This window comes from Chiloscyllium plagiosum, chromosome 20 (assembly GCF_004010195.1).
Source record: "Chiloscyllium plagiosum isolate BGI_BamShark_2017 chromosome 20, ASM401019v2, whole genome shotgun sequence".
NCBI classification, from domain to species: Eukaryota; Metazoa; Chordata; class Chondrichthyes; order Orectolobiformes; family Hemiscylliidae; genus Chiloscyllium; species Chiloscyllium plagiosum.
Window position 1 is genome coordinate 46,472,569 of NC_057729.1, and position 18,670 is coordinate 46,491,238.

The following is an 18,670-nucleotide window of genomic DNA, read 5'->3' on the forward strand; positions in this document are numbered from 1 at the left end:
TGGAATTACTACATTCACATTGAGAAAACATGTCTTGTGCATTTCTGTAAGTATTAATTTACAAATATGTACACCTAGACATATTGACATGGAGGTGAAAATATACATTAAAATTTAAAGTTAAGTTGCACTAGTTGTCGAAATGATTTTGATGAACTCATTCAAGTTCTATACTTAAACGATTAGCCTGCCGGGGACAGGATGTTTGATTGACAATAGTATAACGTCTTTTGTACCTCCTGAGAAATACGCCATGTATGATTTAAATATGTCATGAATTATCTATTTCTTTACACTACAAACACAGAATTGTTACCGTGTTGAAAGAGGCCATTTGGCCCACTGTGCCTGCCCTGATTCTATTACCTAATGCCAATCAGCTGCCTTTTCCTCACATTTCCACCATGTCTATCTAAATAATCATCCAAACCCTTCATCACTGCGTCTGAAGGACTTTCAGTAATGCTTCCTACACCAGTCCAACAGTTCTGTAATGATCATGCTATAGGTAGAGGCTGTTACAATGGCTATTGGGCAGCATATCTACATTCAACTTTGTTTGTTCTTCCTCACGTTAAAATCTTTTATTGAACCAGCCTTGACATTGAATGAATGAGCAATTATTCTTGCTGTTATTCAGTGTGGGGCACTAGAAATAAAAATTGCATAATGCAGCCAATAAGGGCCCAGAATGGAGGATAAGAATTTTGCACATTCTATCAACTGGAAGTGCACACACTGTGCCATTGGATAAGGAAACAGACGAGGCATCCTCAATCCAGTCCTGAAACAGCATTTGGCTCTTTGTGTATGCAAATAACGAGTGTTAGTCTTGCTTGAATTCTCCTGCACTAGACTGGTTTGCTCTGAAGGCAGTAATCACTATGTCGGCTGTGCTGAGGAGAACCCATCCTAGGGTTTGCCTTAACTAGGAAGATAAGTAACTTAACTGATTATAAGTGCTTATTCTCTTTCTAACATCATGTCTACTAATCCAACCTGATCACTGCCGTTTATGACCTCCAATCCTCCCCTCTCTCTGCCTCCTTTCCACTGATACTTGATCATGAATGATCTGATGCCCACACTCGTGGCCCCATCACCACCTTAAGCTTCTGATACCCAGGGCTGACATTTTTTTTAGATTAGATTTTTTTTTTAGATTACATTACAGCGTGGAAACAGGCCCTTCGGCCCAACAAGTCCACACCGACCCGCCGAAGCGCAAACCACCCATGCCCCTACATTTACCCCTTACCTAACACTACGGGCAATTTAGCATGGCCAATTCACTTGACCTGCACATCTTTGGACTGTGAGAGGAAACCGGAGCACCCGGAGGAAACCCACGCAGACACGGGGAGAACGTGCAAACTCCACACAGTCAGTCGCCTGAGGCGGGAATTGAACCCAGGTCTCAGGCGCTGTGAGGCATTTCCTAGTTGTGGAGCACAGTTAGAGCTGTCAAGGTTGGACAACTCCCCAACACAATCCCTTCTCTGAGTGATTTTGCCAGAGACCTGACCCCAATACCTGCTATCCACCCAACAGCTGGCTGGAAATGTAGGAATAGGTGTAGGCCATTCAGCCTGTTGATCTTCCTCCATCATTTAACACAAGGTTGTACATGACATTGGTGAGGCCTCTTTTGGAATATTGTGTCCAGTTCCCTCTCACAGAGTTACGTTGCATATCGCTAATAAGTTCATATTTTTCTAAATGTGAGTAGGTCTTGTACCTTCTGAAGAATCTTCTCCAATAATTTCCCTACTATTGATACTTCTACTATTACTAAGTTTCACTGGCCTGTAATTTCCTGATTATTCCTGTTAACTTTCTTAAACAAAGGAACAACAATGACTATTCTCCAGTCCTCTGGGATCTCTCCTGTGATTAAAGAGGATACAAAGTTTTTGTACAAAGCATAACAGTTTCCTCCCTCACCTCCCTCAGTATTCTGGGAAAAATCCTGTGAGGACCTAGGGATTTGACTACCTTTAATGTTTTTCAAAAAATGCAGCACCTCCTCCTTTCTTCTATTGACATGTCCCTCTCTAAACTCACCATCCACCATGACCTTCTCCTTTATAAATATAAAATATTCATTAAGGACCTCACCCACTTCCTCTGGCTCTATGAATAAATTCTCTCATTTGTCCTTGAGTGGATCTATCTTTTCTCTAGCTTCCTTCTTGCTCCTTATATACATATGACATGCCCTGGGATTTTCCTTAATCCTATGTGCCAAGGACATTGCATGACTCCTTCAGGCCCTCCTATTTTTCTTTCCCTGTTTTCTTTATATTCTTCGGGGGATCTGTCTGTCCTGTTTCCTAAACCTTTGTATGCCTCCTTTTCCTTTTTGACTAAGCCCACAATTTCTCTTGTCATCCAAGTTTCCCGAATCTTACCTTCCTTAATCTTCATTTTCACAGGAACACGCTGGTCCTGAATTCTAAACAACTCTTTAAAAGATTCCCACCTGACAGATGTGAGGTCATAATAAGGTTTGAGGCCCAGCATTTGGAAAAAGTTGGATCTAATTTAACTGATGCAGGATATTTGCACATCACCCATTGACCCATCTACCCACCCTCAACCCTCAAAGCTCTGGCCCAGAATTAGATATTAGCTGGCAGGTCATGTTAAAATTGTATAGGACATTGGTTCGGCCGCATTTAGAATACTGTGTACAGTTCTGGTTGCCACATTACCAAAAGGATGTGGATGCTTTGGAGAGGGTGCAGAGAAGGTTTACGAGGATGTTGCCTGGTATGGAAGGTGCTAGCCATGAAGAGAGGTTGAGGAAGTTAGGATTGTTCTCATTTGAAAAAAAGAGGTGGGGGGGGGGGGGAACGTGATTGAGGTCTACAAAATCATGAAGGGTACAGACAGGGTAGATAGACTTAAACTTTTTCCCAGGGTGAAGGACTTAATAATGAGAGGTCACACTTTCAAGGTGAGAGGTGAAAAGTTTAAGGGGGACATATGTGGCAATTACTTCGCACAGAGGGTGGTGGGCGTTTGGAACGCATTGCCAGTAGAGGCAGGTGCGATCGATTCATTTAAGATGCATCTGGACAGATGCATGAGTAGGTGGGGAGCAGAGGGTACAAATGCTTAGGAATTGCGCGACAGGTTTAGACAATGAATTTGGATCAGCTCAGGCTTAGAGGACCGAAGGCCTTGTTCCTGGGCTGTAAATTTTCTTTGTCCTTTGTATTCCAATATATTCCAATATTTCTGAGCAATGTATTGTTCCCACTGATGCTTTGAGACAATTAGTATGTAAGAAGATATAAAATAAAAAATAAATGCGTATTTTTCCATAATTCTTGATTATAGTATGTAGTTTAAGATTTAAACAAAGAATTGATTTTGCAGTCCAGGCTAAATTTAGACTTATTGCCCAGATGCATGCTTGAAGGTGTCTAATTATAGGAAACTAATTACTCAGAGTTTTAAGTTTTTTTCATTTGCATCACTTACTTGCAGCTCATTTTGAAGTTGTGACTTTGTTGGTTGATTGATCTGATTGATTGTCGAATGTACCTGAGTACAGTGAAAAGCTTTGTTTGCGAGTAGTACAGGCAGATCACAGTAAACAAGAACATACAGATCATAGGGTGAAAAATCTTTGACGGAGTGAGGGATGCAAGTTACACCGTACAGATGCGCGTGAGGCAAGATCAACATTATTTGAAGTTAGAGAGTCCATTTATTAGTCTAATAAAGGCTGGGGAGAAGCTGTTCTTGATCCTGCTGGTGCATGTGTTCAAGCTTCTGTATCTTCTGCCTGACAGAAAAGGTTGTAGGAGATAGACCAGGGTGGGAGTGGTCTTTGATGATGTTGGCAGCCTTTCTGTGGCAACAGGAAGTGTATATCAAGTCCATGGATGGGAGGTTGGCTTCCATGATGGTCTGGGCTGTGCACACAACCATCTGTAGTTTCTTACAGTCCTGGGCAGAGCAGTTGCCGTACCAGACTGTTATGTACCTGGACAGTATGGTTTTGATGCAAGGAGATAGCCTAATGTTTTATTCGTGAGGTTAGGACTGTATTTGTTGCCCAACCCTAGCTGCTCAAAGGCAGTTAAGAGTCAACCACATTGCCTGGGTCTGGAGTCACATGTAGGCCAGACTAGTTAAGAATGGCCGTTCCCTTCCCTAAAGGACTTAGAGAACCAAATGGGACTTTCCTGAGAGTCAACAATGGATTTCAGACCATCATTACACTCTATAATTCCAAATTTTTTTTATTGAATTCAAAAATCTACCATGGCAGGATCTGAAACCAGGTCCCCAAACATTACCTGGTTCACTAGATTAATAGTCTAACGATAAAACCATTGGGCCGTCACCTCCCCTATCATGCTTTTGGTGCAACCCAAAGAGATAAAAACACCCCACTGTTAGTGACCATAAAAGGACTAGATTTTTCTTTGCACCTTTTGGAAAGGCTCAACATATCCATTTCAATCTGCTGCCAAGGCTGAATGTAAAGACAGGAACAATGAAAATGGCATCAAAATGAAAGAAACCCCAATCTGGAGCATGAAAACAGAGCCATGAGTTTCTTGGTATCAGTGAGGGGAAAGTAGAATTGTCTATCATGAGGTTGCAAAAGGAAAGTTATCCTGTTTGACACTCTAATGCACCCTACCTGGGTATTGCTGATGGGGGTGACCAGTTCCAATGTTGTGTACAGTACCTGTAGGGTTCAGACACACTATAAGAAAGCAACTGAGTTTTTTCTAAGACACTGTTTAAGAAGGGCAGTAAAGACAAGTCAAGGAACTATAGACAGGTGAGCCTGACCTCGGTGGTGGGCAAGTTGTTGGAGGGAATCCTGAGGGACAGGATGTACATGTATTTGGAAAGGCAAGGATTGATTAGGGATAGTCAACATAGCTTTGTGCGTGGGAAATCATGTCTCACAAACTTGATTGAGTTTTTCGAAGAAGTAACAAAGAAGATTGATGAGGGCAGAGCAATGGATGTGATCTATATGGACTTCAGTAAGGCATTTGACAAGGTTCCTCATGGGAGACTGTATAGCAAGGTTAGATCTCATGGAATCAGGAAGAACTAGCCATTTGGATACAGAACTGGCTCAAAGGTAGAAGACAGAGGGTGGTGGTGGAGGGTTGTTTTTCAGACTGGAGGCCTGTGACCAGTGGAGTGCCACAAGGATCGGTGCTGGGTCCTCTATTTTTTTGTCCTTTACATAAATGATTTAGATGCGAGCATAAGAGGTACAGTTAGTAAGTTTGCAGATGACACCAAAATTGGAGGTGTAGTGGACAGCGAAGAGGGTTACCTCAGATTACAACAGGATCTGGACCAGATGGGCCAATGGGCTAAGAAGTGGCAGGTGGAGTTTAATTCAAATAAATGCGAGGTGCTGCATTTTGGGAAAGCAAATCTTAGCAGGAGTTATACACTTAATGGTAAGGTCCAAGGGAGTGTTGTTGAACAAAGAGACCTTGGAGTGCAGGTTCGTAGCTCCGTGAAAGTGGAGTTGCGGGTAGATAGGATAGTGAAGAAGGCGTTTGGTATGCTTTCCTTTATTGGTCAGAGTATTGAGTACTGGAGTTGGGAGGTTGCGGCTGTACAGGACATTGGTTAGGCCACTGTTGGAATATTGCATGCAATTCTGGTCTCCTTCCTATCGGAAAGATGTTGTGAAACTTGAAAGGGTTCAGAAAAGATTTACAAGGATGTTGCCAGGGTTGGAGGATCTGAGCTACAGGGAGAGACTGAACAGGTTGGGGCTGTTTTCCCTGGAGCGCTGGAGGCTGAGGGGTGACCTTATAGAGGTTTACAAAATTATGAGGGGCATGGATAAGGTAAATAGACAAAGTCCAGAACTAGACGGCATAGGTTTAGGGTGAGAGGGGAAAGATATAAAAGAGACCTAAGGGGCAACCTTTTCACGCAGATGGTGGTACGTGTATGGAATGAGCTGCCAGAGGATGTGGTGGAGGCTGGTACAATTGCAACATTTAAGAGGCATTTGGATGGGTATATGAATAGGAAGGGTTTGGAGGGATATGGGTCGGGTGCTGGCAGGTGGGACTAGATTGGGTTGGGATATCTGGTCGGCATGGACCGAAGGATCTGTTTCCATGCTGTACATCTCTATGACTCTACGTTGTTTGCGCAAAGCCAGCATCTGTTGGCATTCCTATTTTTCCTTTGAGAATGGGGTGGCATGGCGGTTCAGTGGTGAGCACTGCTGCCTCACAGCACCTGGGTTCCAGGTTCAATTCCAGCCTCGGGTGACTGTCTGTATGGAGTTTGCACATTCTCCATGTGTCTGTGTGGTTTTCCTCTGTGCGCTAAGGTTTCCTCCCACAGTCCAAAGATGTGCAGGTCTGGTGAATTGGCTATGCTAAATTGCCCATAGTGTTAGGTACTTTAGTCAGAGGGGGATGGGTCTGGATGGGTTACTCTTCGGAGGGTTGGTGTGGACTTGTTGGGCTGAAGGGCATGTTTCCACACTGTAGGGAATGTAATCAAATGTGGTGATCAACCACCTTCTTCAATCACTGCAGCTGATAAATCCACAGTGCTATTTATGGACGGATTTCCCGGATTTTCACCCAGTGACAATAAAAAACTGGTGACATAATTCCAAGTCAGATAATGTGTGGTTTAGCAAGAAGATGCAGTTAGTGGTGCTCCCTGTATATCTATTGCTGTGTCCTTCTCGATGATAGAGGTACAACATTTTGGAAGGTGTTGTCAGAGGAAGCTTGACAATGGATGAGTTTCCAGTTGAGTTGCTTTGCCCTGTTATAACTATTTAAATATGTTGTGTCCTGAAGAAGGGTTACTGCACCCAGAAATTTAAATCTGATTTGTCTCCACAGATGCTGCCAGACCTGCTGAGTTTTACCAGCAATTTCTGTTCTTGTTTTTGTTTCTGATTTCCAGCATCCACAGTTCTTGCTTTTTTAAAAAAAAGTTGTTAGTTTATTCAAACTTGCATATCACAGTGAGTTGAACATCAATCAACTGCATGCCTCTTGCTCAACATCGTCAATACCTCACCAAATGTCTCAGGGTTTTCAGTACATCTCTGGTTCTAAACACAGAGCTTCCATTGCTTCCATTGAAAGCTTTGTCATACACTGGTCTTCCAAATCAAAAACAAAAGAAGAGGACAAGGCACGAAACTCAAATGCTAAAAATAAAATACAGTGATGTTAAAAACATGTCTGCACCAAAATTAAGTCAAAGACATAGAACAATCTTCCATCATGATCATTCTTTATGGAGCCTTGAGCCCATTATCTAGCTAGTTACAGGCTGTCCAACAGTGAGCGTGAGGTAAAAGAACAAATAGGTAAACAGATTATGGAAAGATGTAGAGGCAATAGGGTGGTGGTAATGGGAGATTTTAATTTTCCTAACATTGACTGGGATACACTTAGTGTCAGAGGTCTGGATGGGGTAGAATTTCTAAGAAGCGTCCAGGAGAGTTTTCCAGAGCAGTATGTCAATAGTCCTACAAGGGAAGGGGCCATATTGGACCTGGTACTGGGGAATGAGCCAGGACAGGTGGTAGAAGTTGCGATAGGGGATTTGTTTTGGAATAGTGACCACAATTCGGTAAGTTTTAGAACACTTGTAGATAAAGAAGAGAGTGGACCTAAGGGAAGAGTACTAAACTGGGCCAAGGCCAATTATATCAAAATTAGGCAGGAGCTCGGATATGTGGGTTGGACACAGCTATTTGAAGGGAAGTCCACATTTGAGATGTGGGAAGCTTTCAAAGATAGATTAAAGATAGTGCAGGAAAGGCATGTCCCATTGAAGGCAAAGGATAGGAAGGGCAAGATTTGTGAACCGTGGATGACAAGAGAAATCATGCAACTAGCCCAGAGAATAAGGGAAGCATACATAAGGTCTAGGCAGCTAAGAACAAAACGGGCCCTGGAAGAATATCAGAACAGTAGGACAAATCTTAAACGAGGAATCAAGTGGACTAAAAGGGGTCATGAAATAGCTTTAGTGAGCAGAATTAAGGAAAATCCCAAAACATTTTATTCTTATATAAGAAGCAAGCAGGTAATTACAGAAAGGATTGGTCCACTAAAGGATAACGAAGGAAGGCTATGTGTTGAACCTGAGAGAATGGGTGAGATTCTGAATGATTACTTTGCATCAGTATTCACTGAGGAGAGGAACATGATGAATGTTGAGATTAGAGATAGAAGTTTGATTAGTCTGGATCACGTTGACATAAGTAGGGAAGATATGTTGGGTAGGCTAGAGGTTATTAAGGTGGACAAATCCCCAGGACTGGATGGGATCTATTCCAGGTTGCTGAGGGAGGCGAGAGAGGAAATAGCTGGGGCCCTGACAGATATCCTTGTGGCATCCTTAAATACAGGTGAGGTGCCGGAGGACTGGAGTGTTGCTCATGTTGTCCCCCTGTCCAAGAAGGGTAATAGGGATATTCCAGGTAACTACAGACCAGTGAGCCTGACGTCAGTGATGGGAAAGTTGCTGGAGAAGGTACTGAGGGATAGGATCTATTTATATTTAGAAAAGAATGGGCTTAACAGTGATAGGCAACATGGTTTTGTGTGGGGGAGATCGTGCCTTACCAACGTAATAGAGATCTTCGAGGAAGTGACCAAGTTGATAGATGAAGAAAGGGCTGTTGATGTCATATACATGGACTTTAGTAAGGCATTTGATAAGGTTCTCCATGGTAGACTAATGGAGAAAGTGAAGTCACATGGTGTGCAGGGTGTTCTAGCTAGGTGGATAAAGAACTGGTTGAGCAACAGGAGACAGAGAGTAGTAGGTGAAGGGAGTTTCTCAAAATGGAGAAAGGTGACCAGTGGTGTTCCACAGGGATCAGTGTTGAGGCCATTGTTGTTTGTAATATACATAAATGATCTGGAAGGGAGTACTGTTGGTATGATCAGCGAGTTTGCAGATGACACAAAGATTGGTGGAGTAGCAGAAAGCATAAGGGACTGTCAGAGAATACAGGAGGATATAGATAGCCTGGAGATTTGGGCAGAAAAGTGGCAGATGGCTCTCAATCCAGAAAAATGTGAGGTGATGTATTGAGGTGAGACTAATTCCAGCGCAAATTATACAATGAACAGAAGAGCCTTGGGAAAGGTTGATGGGCAGAGAGATCTGGGAGCGCGGGTCCATTGTACCCTGAAGTTGCTGCACAGGTGGATAGAATGGTCAAGAAGGCATATAGTATGCTTGCCTTCATTGGACGGGGTATTGAGTATAAGAGCTGGCAGGTCATGTTAAAATTGTACAAGACAAAGGTTCAGCCGGATTTAGAATATTGTATACTGTTCTGGTCGCCACATTACCAAAAAGGATGTGGACACTTTGGAGAGGGTGCAGAGAAGGTTTAGAGGGATGTTGCCTGGTATGGGAGGTGCTAGTTATGAAGAAAGGTTGAGTAGGTTGGGTTTATTTTCATTAGTAAAAAGGAGATTGAGGGAGGACCTGATTGAGGTTTACAAAATCATGAAGGGTATAGACAGGGTGGATAGTGATAAGCTTTTACCCAGGGTGAAGGATTCAGTAATGAGAGGTCACGCTTTCAAGGTGAGAGGTGGAAAGTTTAAGGGGGATACACGTGGCAACTACTTCACAAAGAGAGTGGCAGGTGTCTGGAATGCGTTGCCAGCAGACATGGTAGAGGCAGGCACAGTAAATTCATTTAAGATGCATCTGGACAGATGCATGAATAGGTGGGGAGCAGAGGGATACAGATGCTTAGGAATTGATCGACAGGTTTAGACAGTACATTAAGATCGGCTCAGGCTTGGAGGGCCGAAGGGACTCTTCCTGGGCTGTAAATTTTCTTTGTTCGTTTCTTTGTTCTTTCTTTGTTCTTTGTTCTTTGCCTATTAAAGTTGCATATTATTGTGAAGACTTTAAACAGGATCTTTCAATATTGTCTGGAACCTTCAGGTTTCTCAAGATCGTAATGCCTCACTTAATGTTTTAATTTTGTCCATTGAAACTGTTACTTTAAGCAAAATGGCATTGTGAATCAGATTTTTAAGAATTAACACAAATTATTGCATACACTGGAGTCATATTCCACAATAATCCATAACAAGTCTCTCTCCCCAGTGAGTTTCCGAAAGCTAGTAAGTTTCTCCCTGTCTCTGTTACTGAAATTATACCACAGGAGCTGGTCACATGGTCAGACAATTCCCTCACCAAGTCATCCTTTAGTTACACGTGGAGTGTTTTTGACACTGATCTGGCTCCCTCAGAGCCAGCTCTCAAAATGCCAGAATGTCTGACACTCCTCTTTCCCAGGGCTCCCTGAGTGGACCAGATTAACAGCCCCAATCAGGGAACTCATATGCTATGAGGTCTACCCTGGCTGACCTCATTATAATCACTACAGTTACCTGCTGGTGGAAACAGTATTGTTTAACTATTTAGAATGAAGTGACAAGTAGTGAGTAGTGCAGCCAGCTGATGGGCAAGTAGGGCAGAAGTAAGGCAGCAAGCAGCATAGCACTAGGCTGGCAGTCAGGCAGTACACAAAGAGGAGTGAGCCAACAGCAAGACAGGAGTGAAGGCAGACCTGGCCTTGGAATCTCTGGAAGCAAAACTGCCTGAAGCGTCGATTTTCCGGCTCCTCGGCTGCTGCCTGACCTGCTGTGCTTTTCCAGCACCACTCCACTAACCTTGACTGGGAATCTCCCTGTCAACCCTCGAGTGTACAGACCTCCCGAAAGCACTCTTCCATTGTTCTGCCAATATCAATGACAATGCAAAATGTGCACGATTACAATATTAAAATGTAAATCGATGAAACAGAGCCTAAACAATCAACAACTTTCAAACAAAACACCATTAAAGTGAAGACTTAATGAAGTTGTATGGGTAAACAGTTATTCAATGCAGTTATAGGCTGTGATGATAAGAAGGCTTCAAGTTACATTCCTAGAGCTTGCTAAGTGTCAGGAGCACATGGAATTCTTTAGTTGGTGTCAGAGTTCCTGAGCCAGATGAAGAAAACTCCTGTTCTAGTTCATTGATCAATTAACGGTGACTTCCTCTGAAAAATGGGCAGACATAAACTGAAGAGGTCTGATCCATTGCACAGTCCACTCAGATGAATGTTGACTCTTGTTACCAGTTAGTTGTTGCCTTTCGGGGAGTATTGGAGAAAAGTTTAGAAAGAAAAATGAATTTCCTTACAATTGTTACAGATCTTTTGTGTTAACTAGTGCCCCAAGAAAATATGATCATGACCTCTGGAAGTCACAAATAATTTTACAACTGAAGTAGTTTTAAAGCATGGTCATTGTAACAATAGAAAAAGCATGGCAGCTACATGCACACAGAAACATTCCAGACAAAATAAGGTAATAACACCACAACAGCTCTTTTAGTGCTGTGAGTTAAATGACAAAAGATACTTAGGAAATAAGAGAAAACCCTGTGGTTCTTTGTCAAAGATTTCCATTGGGGTTGTTTGACCTCTAAGAAGGAAGGTAGAATTTATTGTAACATAACACCTAAAAGATGCACCTTCAATCGATCAACATTCCTCCAGTACTATATTGAAGAGTCAACTGGAATATGTTATGAATTTTTTTTTAATTAAAAGGAATGACTATATGAATTTAGTGTCTGGAAATGACTGATTGGACTTTAAAGAGTGATTGAGACCACATTCCAGTGACTTGAAATCTCTTAGATGGCTGAATATTTGCAAGACTGTGAGTGCTAAATATCAAAACCATTAGATGGAGCCAAGTTGCAAGAACTCACCATTTTAGATGAATTTATAAGAATTGTACCTTCTGTCTCCGTATGAAGGACATCCAGACTTATCTGGGAAATGAAGTAATCACTTTGGACAAAGAACTCTGGCTGAAAAGAAAATTCACCCAGACATAATCTCGTCAAGTTATAACTGGAATCCACTGGCCGTGACCATACTTGATTTACTGGTCAGTTGGAGAAAGGTGCTCATGTGAGAAGCAAGAGAACAATTTAATAAGTTGCCAGAGGAAGTGGTGGATGGCTATATGTAAAGAAACGATTTATAGTGCTGGCAAATGGGACTAGATTAATGTAGGATAGCTGGTCGGCATGGACGTGTTGGACCGAAGAGTCTGTTTCCATGCTGTGTATGTCTATGACTGTATGACTGTATGTTTCTCTGATTTAAGAACTGCATTCTTCACAGTGGCATGGTGGCTCAGTGGTTCGCACTCTTGCCTTACAATCCAGTGACCCAGGTTCGATTCCATCCTTGGATGACCGTGTGGAGTTTGCACATTCTCCCTTTGTCTGTATGGGTATCCTCTGTGTGCTCTGGTTTTCTCCCACAGTCCAAGCAGGTGTAGTGAGATGGATTGGCCATGGAAAATTGCCTGCAGTGACCAGGGATGTGCAGGTTAGATGGATTAGCCACAGGAAATGTAGGGTTACAGGGATATTGGGGGGTGGGGGGAGTGGGTGTGTCTGGGTGAGATGCTCTTTGGAGGTTTGGTGTTGACTTGGTGGGCTGAATGGCCTGATTCCACATTGTAGGGATTCTATGATTCAGACCAGGGAAAGAAACAGGAAAAACACCAAAAGAACAAGAACATTCACTGTGCCTTCAGCCATCTAGCAACTCAGATCCTACTGTTTGACTATCAATGTGACACAGACCAGGCTTTTTAAAAAGCTCAACCCAGCAGCTGTTGACTCCAGAGGACTAGATAAATCAGACATAAATATTCTTAAATTGCCTTGGTGTTGAAAGCAGAAGGACCACTGAACTCAATCGGGACCTACCCATATGGTTGTCAATGCAGAAGAACTGTATAACTTTAATCTTTACTTTGCTTTAAAATATACTTTGGTTTATCCCTAGTGTATGTATGAAAGTTACAACACCTCAATTATTTATCTTCATCTGGGTTAAGTACATGAAATACTATTCCTTTTCATATCCAAAAACTCAAGAAATCCTTCATGTTGACTCTTTTATAATTACAAAACATAAACAGGCAAGCACTTACTGAATTGGCAATGCATCCTTTAATAAGAATTGATTGTTGTAAAATGAGGAGTGAAGAGAAAGAGAGACATTTAACTCCTCCTCACCTGATTGTAACAATATCCTTAAACTTGAAATAGAACTGAAACCCATGACCTCTAACACAAAGGATTGGGTATTCCCACTGAGCCAGGGCTAGCATCTTAGAATGCTTCATTGAAGAAAGATGCAAAACCTTCCCAGACCACAGTTGATGAAAATGTTGTATTAGATGTCTGGGATTAATCCAGTTTCTGCTCTGATCACATGAATCAAAAGAGAATAAGGGAGAATCAACATAGAACAAAAAAGGTGAAAAATTAACTATTGTTTACAAATTTTCTACATTCTTTCAGTGATTTGATCTATCATATCCATTTAAGCTGGACATTTTTCTTTGCTTCTACATTAATTTCTCCTGGGCAATTCCTAGTGTTGCAAAGAGAGGCCCTAAACTTTAGATTGATGGTTTTTGGGAGGGTGTGTAATGGGAGTTGTGGTTGGCAACACCAGAAACACTGCTGGGTTGAGGTAGCTGAGTGGAAGGTCCACCTTGGTGCACTGTCACTTCGTCAAAGCAACGATGAAAATAAAAATAAGAAAAAAAGTAATCCTCCAGCAAGCACCCCCTGTCACCAATTAAGGAGATCATCCACAAAGTTATACAGTTTTAACAAAGCAGAGAGGTGGAAGGTAATGAGATAATAAGTGGAGATGGAGTTCAGCGAGAGAGGAAGAGAAACAAAACAAAGGGATTGTTGATAGCAAGCTAAGGAAAAAGAAAAGCTGGGTAGGCAATAATGAGGATGATGAATGGGTGAAAATGAGTCAGCTGTGCCAAAACTCATGTCATGAAAGAGCTTGGGATGTGGGGGTGGGTAAAGGATATTAAAAGAGGTTTTCAAGGTCTAAAATTATTGAACTCAACACTGAGTCCTGAAGGCTACTAGGTTCCCAAACAGAAAATGAGATTATTGTCTGATCCTAACAAACTCTCCAAAAGCTCCTTTTCATTGACTATTGAACTGTCTGTACCCCATCTCTCCCAAAGGGTTCTGCCCTATTCTGGGGCAAAATTGAAAGTACCAAACCCTGGAACATTTAACGTTTTAAGCATTCCAGAATTCAATCAACTAACCGTTACTCTCCACAACTGCTAACTCATGCACGGATTAAAAGGTATTGACTTCAGTTGATGAATTCATTATTTTAAAAAAACTCTCATTGATAAATAAATTCACTACATGTAACTTGCTTTAATTCTTAAAAAAAATTGGAATTCATAATGTCACTTGAAAGAGTTTGAAACTGTCATTCAAACTGTGAACTAATAGGCACCCCTCTGTGAAAATGAAATGTTAACATTTCAGTTATGTAGTATTGGCCCTGTAATGATGACCCTCAGGATTATATCAATAAGCAGAGTGGATTGGCAAGCATTAATTTTCTTTTAACAATGCAGATTTCTTTTTAAACAGTTAAAGGGAGAAGTTTTAAATGCCTTGGCGACTTGACAGCTTCCTTTGATAGCTCCTTGTGACTGTTCTGTGGACAGTTCCAATGAGATTATGCCGGTTTTACAAACATTCATGCCTACCTTTAACAATCCAACAGGTTATTTGACATCTCCCAAGTAACATCCTACCTTTCCCAAAGGGCTCCTTACCTCTCCAAAGGTGTAGCTTACCTCTACCTAAGCGCAACTGACCTCCAACATAAGTGTCCCATGGCCATATCCAAAGAAAGAACCTCCTTGTCAGGAGGTCCATCAGTGTTAGAACTTCTTCTATCATGTCTGAAGTATATACATAATGTTCTGAGCATCCTACTATTAAAAGTGGCTGGCTTTTAATACGTGCAGAGTTTAGATCAGAGTGATGCTGGAAATGCACAGCAGGTCAGGCAGCATCCAAGGAGCAGGAAAATTGACGTTTCGGGCAAAAGCCCTGAACTGAGGTAAGGTGGGGGGAGGGGAAATGAGGAAGCTGGTGAAGTCCACATTGATGCCCTGGAGTTGAAGTGTTCCGAGGCAGAAGATGAAGCAGTTGATCCAAGAACCTACAAATTAGACCATGTTCCCATTCCTCCACACCTTGCTGTGAGTGGGAGTCTGATGTCTAGATCTTCTGTTGCTATTTTCTTAATGACAGAGAACTCCTGTAACTTTACAGACATTTTGGCCACAGTTTTGCCAAGGCACGAGCAATACGTAGGTTTTCAATTTTCCATTAATCAGGTTTCATTTGGATACACAACCCACATATTGGTGGCCAAGTTCACTGACAACAGTTATTTCTAGTGAAAAATCTCAGAGGTTCTCAATAAGGCAAGGCTCTGCATCTATTTCACATTAGAACATGGTGAAAAGCGTACAGTAACTGTACAGGAAATCTAGCTCTAACATCTCTCTTCTTTTAATGCTTTGCCACTGATTGAGGAGTCTGTGCATTTCTTTTTTGAATTCTTTTCCATTTAGTGCACTAGATGGCAGCCTATTCCATTAATTCATAACTTTACATTCAGCAGATACGCTTTATGCTGTTAAAGCTCAAGCCTGCTCTGGTTCATATTGAAGTTCAATAGTTTAATTATTTTCAACAGCTGAGGAGAAGAACCCACTTCTATGATTAAGTTTCTCCAAACCAAACTTATAAGATATCACATGACTACTTACTCTAGCATTGACCCTACTAACTCAAATACATTTCTGAGATTGATTGAGGGTCACGTATGTCTCCGAACAGAGTGGTCATATCCGATTTAAAATCCCCACTGAAAAGTCATGCTCTGTCGGAATAAGGCCAGAAAGAAATCTAAACTCTACCTGTTCAACCTTGCTACTCTGACTCTGAGTGGCATGATTCAGGAAGATTGTAAATTCTATCCAGTTGTGCCGAGTTCATGTATTCAACTGGGTAACCATTGGCAACACAAAAATGCCTCTCTTTACATTGGGGAAAAGGAAGATTTCAACAGTGTGTTGGGGAGAACAAAAGGGGCAAATAAGTCACTCCCAGTGAACCTACTCAAGTGATTTTGACCACCAAAATGGGTGTGTTTGAGTCATGCAAGAAGTTGAGATGTTCAAACTTTAACCTTGGCCCCCAGCATGCCTCAGTCTCTCTCTTTTCCAGTATCAATGGAGACTGGATTGAAGTGTGCTTGGGGTAGAACCAAAGGTGGCTATTCAGAGCTACCTTATGAAGAAGCAGCACTTCAAAAGTTACTGCCTCCAAATAAACCTGTTGAACTATAATCTGGTATTGTGTGATCTTTTAACTTTATTCACAATACACTTTTATGGAGGTTAGTACTTCCACTTCTGGAAGATGGTTTCTTTGAGATAATATTGAACTGGATTCTCAGGACGAGGGAAATCCAGTACATAAAACAATTGCTTAGGAGCCAGGAGGAACTCCCTCCAGCTATACAATCTTATCTGTTTCCAATTGCAAATTTCCATCCATCTAGTGGTCCTTAATCTCCAACCCACCCACTTCCATCATCCATCTCTCTCCATGATGACAATCACTCCACCCTTTCCATAGTTCCTCTCTGTCTGGCCATTATCCTGCCCCATCCTCCAAGGTAAAGCTCAAATCAAACCTCTTCCATTATCCTTTCTCCCTGGCTACATCGTTGTGAGACAGAAACCTTTACCCAATTTCCATTCATATCCCACTAAATTTTCAATGGTTTATTTCACATGTTGTTCCATGGTTTCTATGAAAAAGATAGATTAAACTTTTTAAAAAATGGTTATGTCATACAAGGAACAAGTACCACTTTTAAAATTTGCTAGAATTACTGGTGGCTTAGCGGTTAGCATTGCTGCCTCACAGTAACAGGGATGTGGGTTTGATTCCAGCCTTGGGCAACGGTCTGTGTGGAATTTGTTCATTTTCCCCATGTCTATGTGAGTTTCCAGGTGCTTCAGTTTCCCTCCCATAGTCCAAAGATGTGCATTCAGGTGGATTGACCATGCTAAATTGCCCTCTTGTGTCTATAGATGTGCAGGTTAGGCGGCTTAACAATGGCTAATGCTGGGTTGTGAGGGTAGGGTTATGGGGATAGGGTGTTGGTGGCCGTTTCTAGTTTGGATGCTCTTTGGATGGTCGGTGTGGACTTGATGGGCCAATATCAGTCCTTAAAGTGACAGGCAGTGCTGACGACAGCCCATTAACTGCCTGAGTGCCACACTCATCTAATATTACATTCCCATAAGGGGTTAGGATTAGGTTTCACCACCCTGCCCTCCCCCTACCTGCTCACACCTTCCTACCAGCATCACCACTCAACCAGTCTTGTCCTCTTTACATATTCCATTAACGAGAAAATATTCCCATTCCCAATTCAAACGAACGTATGGTGTTAATTGTACAGAAGTCTGCTCGGTGTTCAACAATCCTTCAGAGCAGAAAATTATTAGGGTAAGGATGTGCTCTCAGTTTTAAACATCCCACCTTGAAGATAATACAACTGAATCTGTTTCATCGCCTCTTTAAACTGCTTACTAACCGAGCATGTTCCTTTTTCAGCTTTGAAAAGGAAGAACAAGAGCTGTTAGAGGTTAATGGAGTTGGAACAACTGTTTTTTCTTAAGCATTGACTATCAGTCTGTTCCTGTGGTCTGACTCATAAGCACATGTTTCAATGGAGATTTAATGAGTGAGATGAGATCACTGAAATAATCTTCCCAATCTGTGCACTACATGTCATCTAATGGCATCATTCCATTATTTATCTATTCATTTTCATGACTGTGTATGTCTTGACCTGTGTTTCATACCTAGAGTGCATTTTGATGTTTTCCATCATCTCATGTTTATTTAGTTGGTTACAGTTGTAACAGATCATGGTTAAAGACACCCATACTCTCATTTGCAAACCTCAAGTTCTGACGCCAAAGAAATAACTTAAAAAGAAAATAATTCCAAGCTTCATAACCAGATTTTCCTTAATTGGCAAGTGGTACGATGCTTCTGTTCTTCATTCTTCCATACCCCATTAGAGCATTTTTTAAAATTCCAGACTGTTCACTCTGTTTTAAAAATATCCGTAATCCTAAGAAAAATAAATGCACCATTTCATAGAAATTGTTTATGCAGCAGGGCAAGAGGTATTCATTGTGGTCATTAAAATTAGCTCTTGTTTATTCAAAATGGACCCATTCCTGTCAGGGTTTCAAGATATGAGGAGAGACTCAGACTTTCCAGAGAAGTGGTTTTCTGCTGGTAGATAGTATTGTAAACAATTGGGAAAAAGGCAACTCAAGAATTGCATATGGTGGAAGTAGAAACAAGGGAGCCTCGGTTCAAACTAGTAAAGTGTAACTAGGACAAATATCTGAATGTTATTCTTCAAGTACAGTGAAATGAAATGGATTCACAGACAGAGTTATGGCAGTGAAAATACTTGATACATTAAAGAAACAACTTAATACTAAAATGCGGGCAGGGGGAGCTGCTACTGAACTAACATGGACTAAATAGTTTTCAACTGTAATTATCTTGAAGTTTTCATTTGTTCAGCAGAACAAGATTGCTTACTGACTCTCCAGTGAGGAGATTTACTCATGAGAAGTACTTGTCAGGAGTTTGGATACAGGGGTCATTG